General features: G+C 44.2%; 1 non-coding gene across 1 annotated transcript; it reads right to left on the reverse strand.

The window, feature by feature from the left end:
* Window positions 1-3202: 3202 nt before the first annotated feature.
* Window positions 3203-3277, reverse strand: trnaa-agc (transfer RNA alanine (anticodon AGC)). The gene has a single exon. It is a non-coding gene; the product is annotated as a tRNA-Ala (tRNA).
* Between the last annotated feature and the right edge of the window lie 3812 nt (window positions 3278-7089).

Raw genomic sequence — 7089 nt, forward strand, 5'->3', positions numbered from 1 at the left:
TAATGGGAAGACAGAAGTCTACACAACCGACTTTAATTGACTGTGAAAGTGTTACTGCGGCTGAGTATGCCCTGTCATTTCGCACTCTGGCGGCACAAACCACATGGGTAGAGGATACCTTGAAACTGCTGTTTCGGAAGGGACTGAACACTGAATTGCAATCTGAGCTGGCGTGTCGAGACGAAGGGAGGACCCTGAGTCAATTCATTGAACTTTCCATCCACATAGACAATCTGATTCGTTCTCGACGCACCGTACGGTCTGCACCACGCTCACCACCCAAACCTCACAACGTTGTTGAACCTATGCAACTAGGGTACACTCACCTCACTCCCGAGGAGAGGGAACGCCGCATACAAAATCAACTCTGTCTGTACTGCGGTCAAGCAGGCCATATGAAGAACACTTGTCCCGTTCGGCCATCATCAGATCAGCGCTCGGTGAGTGACATTACTCGCTCGCTCAATTCAGCCTCTAGTATCAAACTACCTGTTGAACTGATTTCTCAGAACCAAGTAATCCAGACAACGGCTCTTTTAGACTCAGGAGCAGCTGGAAATTTCATAGACCGTGTGTTTGTCAGTCAACATCACTTGAAACTAAACCCCTGTAATTCCTCTCTGGCAGTGGAGGCGCTAGATGGTCGTCCTCTGGGCAAAGGAAAGATTCTCCGCCTCACCGAACCCGTCACACTGCACATCGGAACCCTGCACTCTGAACAGATCCAATTCTACGTCATGCAGTCACCTAACCATCCGTTGATTCTCGGTCTTCCCTGGCTTCGAACCCACGATCCTCAAGTATCCTGGAGGGAGGGACAGATTAAAGAATGGGGACCAGCATGTCAAGAACACTGTCTGTCCAAAATCACCAGACAACCCAACACAACCACGACCCTCCTCGCCGACACTCTCACCTTACCCCCTGAGTATGCAGATCTCATAGAAGTCTTCAGCAAAAGGAAAGCCTCCCGGCTCCCCGTTCACCACTCAGTTGATTGCGCAATTGATCTCCTGCCTGGGACTATGCCACCCAAGGGAAGGATTTTCCCTCTGTCCCAACCAGAATCAGAGTCCATGAAGACCTACATCCAGGAGGAATTAAGCAAGGGATTCATCAGACCGTCCACCTCTCCTGCATCCGCCGGGTTCTTCTTTGTGAAGAAGGATGGGGGCCTAAGACCATGCATTGACTATCGAGGCTTGAATGAAATCACTGTGAAGTTCCGTTACCCACTACCACTCGTCCCTTCAGCCCTCGAACAACTACGGCGGGCAAAATACTACACCAAGCTCGACCTACGGAATGCCTACAATCTGATCCGCATCCGTGAAGGGGACGAGTGGAAAACAGCCTTCTCTACCACTAGTGGGCACTATGAGTACTTGGTTATGCCCTTCGGGCTCGCTAACAGTCCCTCCGTCTTCCAAGCTTTTATGAATGACATCTTTCGTGACATGTTAGACAGATGGGTAATCGTTGATGACAACATTGACGACATACTGATCTACTCAGATACCCAAGAGGAACACGTACGACACGTCCGATCAGTTCTCAAGCGATTACTACAACACCAGCTTTACGTAAAGGCAGAGAAATGTGAGTTCCACCAGACCAACACCTCTTTCCTCGGTTACATAATCAGTCAAGACGGGGTCGCTATGGATGACAAGAAGGTCCAGGCAGTACTCGACTGGTCACAGCCACAGACGGTAAAAGAATTACAACGCTTCCTGGGGTTCGCTAACTTCTACCGACGCTTCATCAGAAACTTCAGCTCCATCGCTTCTCCGCTCACCACTATGACCAAGCGCAACACCTCTCGCCTAGTGTGGACACCCGAAGCCCTCCGATCATTTAAAGAACTAAAGACTCGCTTTACCTCCGCACCCATCCTTCGACACCCTGACCCAGACCGCCAATTCAGCGTTGTGGTCGACGCTTCAAATATGGGGGTGGGAGGCGTGTTATCCCAACGCCATGGTGAGCCCGCTATATTATACCCTTGTGCCTTCTTTTCCCGCAAACTCTCTCCTGCTGAACGGAATTATGATGTGGGCAATCGCAAACTACTGGCCATAAAACTAGCATTGGAGGAGTGGCGACACTGGCTGGAGGGGACTGCACTCCCATTTATCGTTCTCACCGACCACAAGAACCTTGAATACCTGCGTTCAGCCAAACGTTTGAATCCCAGGCAGGCCAGATGGGCACTGTTCTTCACACGTTTCCACTTCACTGTAACCTATCGACCTGGCACCAAGAATACCAAAGCAGATGCACTCTCCCGTCAAACTGAAGGTAGAGATCTCTCTGGCTCCTCCGAAAATATCATTCCCGAAAGAATTCTGCTAGCTCCCGTTCAGTGGGATATAATGACCGAGATCAACCACGCTAATCAACAGATTCAACCTCCTCCAGAATGTCCTGTCGACCGTGCATTCGTTCCAGAACCCTTCAGTCAGCAACTGCTCACTCAGGTTCACACAAACCCCAGTTCAGGCCACCCTGGGATCTCGGCTACGGAACAACTCCTGCGGAATCGCTTCTGGTGGCCCACGCTTTTGACTGATACAGCCAATTACATTCACAATTGCGACATCTGCAACACCACTAAATCACTCAGACAACTTCCAGCCGGCCTGTTGCAGCCATTTCCCACGCCGCGGCGTCCCTGGTCTCATGTTGCCATAGACTTCATCACGGATCTACCCAACTCCCATGGTAACACCACCATTCTCACTATTGTGGATCGATTTTCCAAAGCCTGCCGCCTCATACCATTGCCTAAACTGCCTACATCTCTTGAGACAGCTGAATTACTGTGCAACCAGGTGTTTCGCTATTACGGTCTTCCTGACGACATTGTCTCCGATCGAGGCCCTCAATTCACCTCAAGGGTATGGTCAAGTTTCTTTAAGAGTCTAAATGTCAATATCAGTCTCACTTCAGGATACCATCCACAATCCAACGGTCAAACCGAGCGTCTCAATCAAGAGGTCATTTGCTTCCTTCGCTCCTACTGTCAACAACAACAGACAGAGTGGAGTCGATATTTGATGTGGGCGGAATATGCTCAAAACTCGACCCGGGATCTTCGCCTCCGACTTCCATGCATTTACATTTATGCATTTATCAGACGCTTTTATCCAAAGCGACTTACACTGCATTCAAGTAACAGTTTTTACATTTTATCAGCTCTTGCTTTCCCTGGGAATCGAACCCATGATCTTGGCGTTGCTAGCGCCATGCTCTACTATTTGAGCTACAGGAAAGCTGTAGCTGTTTCTTGCACTCCCTCCCATGCAAGAAACTCAGTCCCTGGTATGTTGGGCCCTTCAAGATTTCCAGACAAATTACCCCTGTATCATTTCGGTTAGAACTGCCTTCTCATTACCGCATTTCTCCTACTTTTCATGTATCTCTGCTGAAACCCGCTGGTGGTCCGAGAGGGGGACCGGAGGAGGGAGCTGAGCCGCAGACTCCCCCGCCCATTCTGGTCGACGGCGAGGAGGCGTATCGAGTGCATGAACTGCTAGACTCCAGACGCCGGGGCAGTACACTACAGTATCTAGTCGACTGGGAGGGGTTCGGTCCGGAGGAGCGATCATGGGTTAACTCGGACGACATCCTAGACACCACTCTCACAGAGGAATTCCACAGATTGCACCCGGAGAAGCCGGCCCCTCGACCTTGTGGAAGACCCCGGCGTCGTCTGCCTCCTCGCGTCAGGAGCCGCTCGCAGGGGGAGGGCTCTGTTACAATCGAAGCTCCCGCACTACTCCCTCTCGGCCACCAGAGGGAACCATCCCCTGAATACTAACCCCATTTCGTACTCAGTTTCCCATCATCCCTCATACCTGGGCCTAATCACCTTGCCACACCTGCACCTCATTCACACACCCATACTTAACCCTCTGGGGTCTGAGGTCATTTTGGGGCCCTTGAGATGTTTTGACATGCCCTGATATTTGTGCTTATTTCAGCTACTTAAAACATACTATTGACATGTAATTTTTTTTGTATTCAGCATAAACTGTGCTACAATAATATGTGACCAAGATGGATGTGCATGTTTGCATTTTTTAGAAAAAAAATATTATGCGTGGTTAGTAAGTTTTGGGAAAAAAAATGTAGCTGAAATAAGGCCTTAAAACCCACACTAAATAGTTGTGAATAAGACTTTTGAGTAATCGGTCTTGTAGGCTAGAATATTTACTTCAGAATTATGTGAAAATCATTCTGCTTACTCATTCACAGAAAACAATATATTGATTTAAAATTTTCAAGACATGTTTTGTGATCGAGGGTCTATATGCGAGGGAGTGGTAATGGCCATGAATATTAAGTGATTTTCACCTGAGAGACAAAGGGCCCTCCCCTATGGGCCCCTAATGGCCCATCAGTGTGACTGTGACTGTGAGGCAGGTAAGAGAGAATGTGAGGAGATTGAAAAAGGTTTTTAAATTATTTGTATTTTATTTACAACACAGTATAACCAAAACATACATAATGAAGGTCAAAGACACATTATTGTGCACACTGATCTAACCACAGAGATGTGAACAGACTTTGAGTCATTCCTGCAACAGATTCTGTTCAACAAGTGAAACAAGTAAATCATACCTGATATTTATGCGTTTTATTTAAGTGTTTCTACTTCTTTCAAGAAGAAAAAAAACAATCAGTAGAGAAGGAGCTTGTTTTAACATAGAATATCAGTGTAGTTGAACATCTGATGTCGGTACAGCGCTCTCAGAGGAAAACAGTTTGAAGAGACATCAGGATACATCTGGTGCTGGTATCTGATTCAATAAAATACAAACAAAAAAACATTTGTGAGCATGTTAATATCAGGAACATCTGTATATATATGTTTTGTAGCCATAGACTCACACATGCTTTGTACTATCATAAAAAAAGAGAAAGAAATCTTATATCTGAGAAACTAATTATTATTGTTTAGCACTTTATTAAAATCTATTTCTGAACAGAGTAGGCTATTAATAATAAACATGTACTAAACATACTTAAGACTCGTAGCATTCATCATGTTACAGTGTACACGCATATTACTTTTATTGTTTTATATAGAGCATGAAAACATCATCGCGCCATAAGAAATTTAAATACAATGAATTGCCCCTCATATTCAAAATGTTTTACACTATTTCAAACACTGTAGTCAGGAATTATAGTTTGGGAAAAACCCAACTATGATTTTGTAGTCATATAGTCTAGTATGAATTATTTTATAGTAGTCTATGATATGATTATGTAGCCACAGACTCAAGCATGCTTTGTACAATAAAAGGATGTACTTTGTATTATAAAAAATTATATTTTATATCTGAGAAACTAATTATTATTGTGCACGCTATTAAAATATATTTGTGAACAGAGTATTAATAATAAACATGGTCTAAACATTCTTAGACGCGTAGCATTCATCATGTTGTCGTTTGGGAAAAACCCAACTAGTAAAATGTGTTTAAGTTTATGTCACAATAAAACATTAACTAATGCAAAAAAAAGAAACATTACTTACTCATCAGATTGCTCTCCTCTACTGGATGAAATCGTGTTCTTCTTTCGAGGGAAATCCTGCTTTTACTCAGCGCGTCTTCATCCAGAAACAAACAGTAGCCGCCATGAAGGACCTCCTCTTTGTTTGTGTTGTTGGCGTTTGCACGCCAAGACTTACCACGTGGCTATTTACATATGAACAGCGCGAGTAGCGCGAGGGCGGGGTCACATTAGAGATAATGAGTCAGACGGGACAGATTGAACATCGTGTTGATTTCATACAGATTACTTCATCACAGAATGTTTGTTTCATTTCAAAGTATACACTTCAAGCTTTCTATAGATATAACCCTCATGTCTGTGTGCTGAGTATTTGCTGAGTTACAGTTCATTTTAGTGACGCGTTTCTAAAAACAGTTCGCGGAGAAGGAGAAGACAGAGAGCGCACCCTGTTTGTTTTATTATTTTTCCAAAAGCACAAAGTTGTGTTGTTATTGTGAGTGTACCCAAAAAAAAGTAGACACTTAACAGTTTCGATTGATGTATAAAACTTATTTGTGTGACCAAAATCAACAGAGTATTTTTAGTGTCTTTTGCACTGATCTTAAAAAAAACGAGTTTGTCTCGCCGGCGAGACAGCCGACCCCAGAGAGGTCCAAATTCGGCATTCCGATGTTAGTCAGAGGGTGTAGGTAGACTAATACCTAATCGTCTGCCGCCAGCTGCTTGCTTATGACAAAAAGTGTAGTTTACTTAGTCTTTTCCCGTACAACTTGCCAACATCGGTGATAGACAGAAATCTGAGGTCTCCGATGACGTGCCTACTGCTCCGTTCATTCATGAGCCTTCAGTTTGACCTATCCTGGCCGTAGATTTGCGGTAACAAAAGCCTCCTCACAGTCTAATAGTCATAATGATTTCAGGACCGTTCAGAAAAAATCAAATATAACTATTTATTATTAGTCAGGTAAATGTGTCGTGCCAATTACATAAAACAATAAGAAGCCAATTCAAAAATAAGAAAATACATAGCATCAGTTGTTCAAAGATGAATCTAAGAGTAAAATGTTTACCTGATTTCAAGAAGAAAATACATAGTATGGAACATATTAAATACCCTCCACACTACGGGCCAATCTGACTACAGAATCGCGCTGACTGATTTGCAACTTTCCCTTAAATACTACCAGAACAAAAGACCCATAAACATTTATTCTCTGCCCCAAAACAGATTAGATCTGTGTATGGGGGATGAGAAACCTCTCTAGGAGCTGTTCTCGTGCCCCAAATGGTCACACCTGTAGAGCAATGTTTATCAGGTTTTGAAAGGAGACCGCCCCCACAACAGAGGTGCAGAATTCACTTAAGTTTCCAATATTTCCCATAATATAAGTGACTACTGTGAAATTGAGACCATTTTACCAATCACACAGAGACCTTTAAAATGATACCAAACATGAAGGTGAAAAACAACGGGTTCACACGATATATGATAGGTATATAGCTATTCTCAATGAACTTTGAGTGAAGCTTTTTTGGGGGAAAAGAGAGAGAGGTAGAGAG

The sequence above is a fragment of the Onychostoma macrolepis genome, chromosome 18, assembly GCF_012432095.1.
Source record: "Onychostoma macrolepis isolate SWU-2019 chromosome 18, ASM1243209v1, whole genome shotgun sequence".
Lineage (NCBI taxonomy): Eukaryota > Metazoa > Chordata > Actinopteri > Cypriniformes > Cyprinidae > Onychostoma > Onychostoma macrolepis.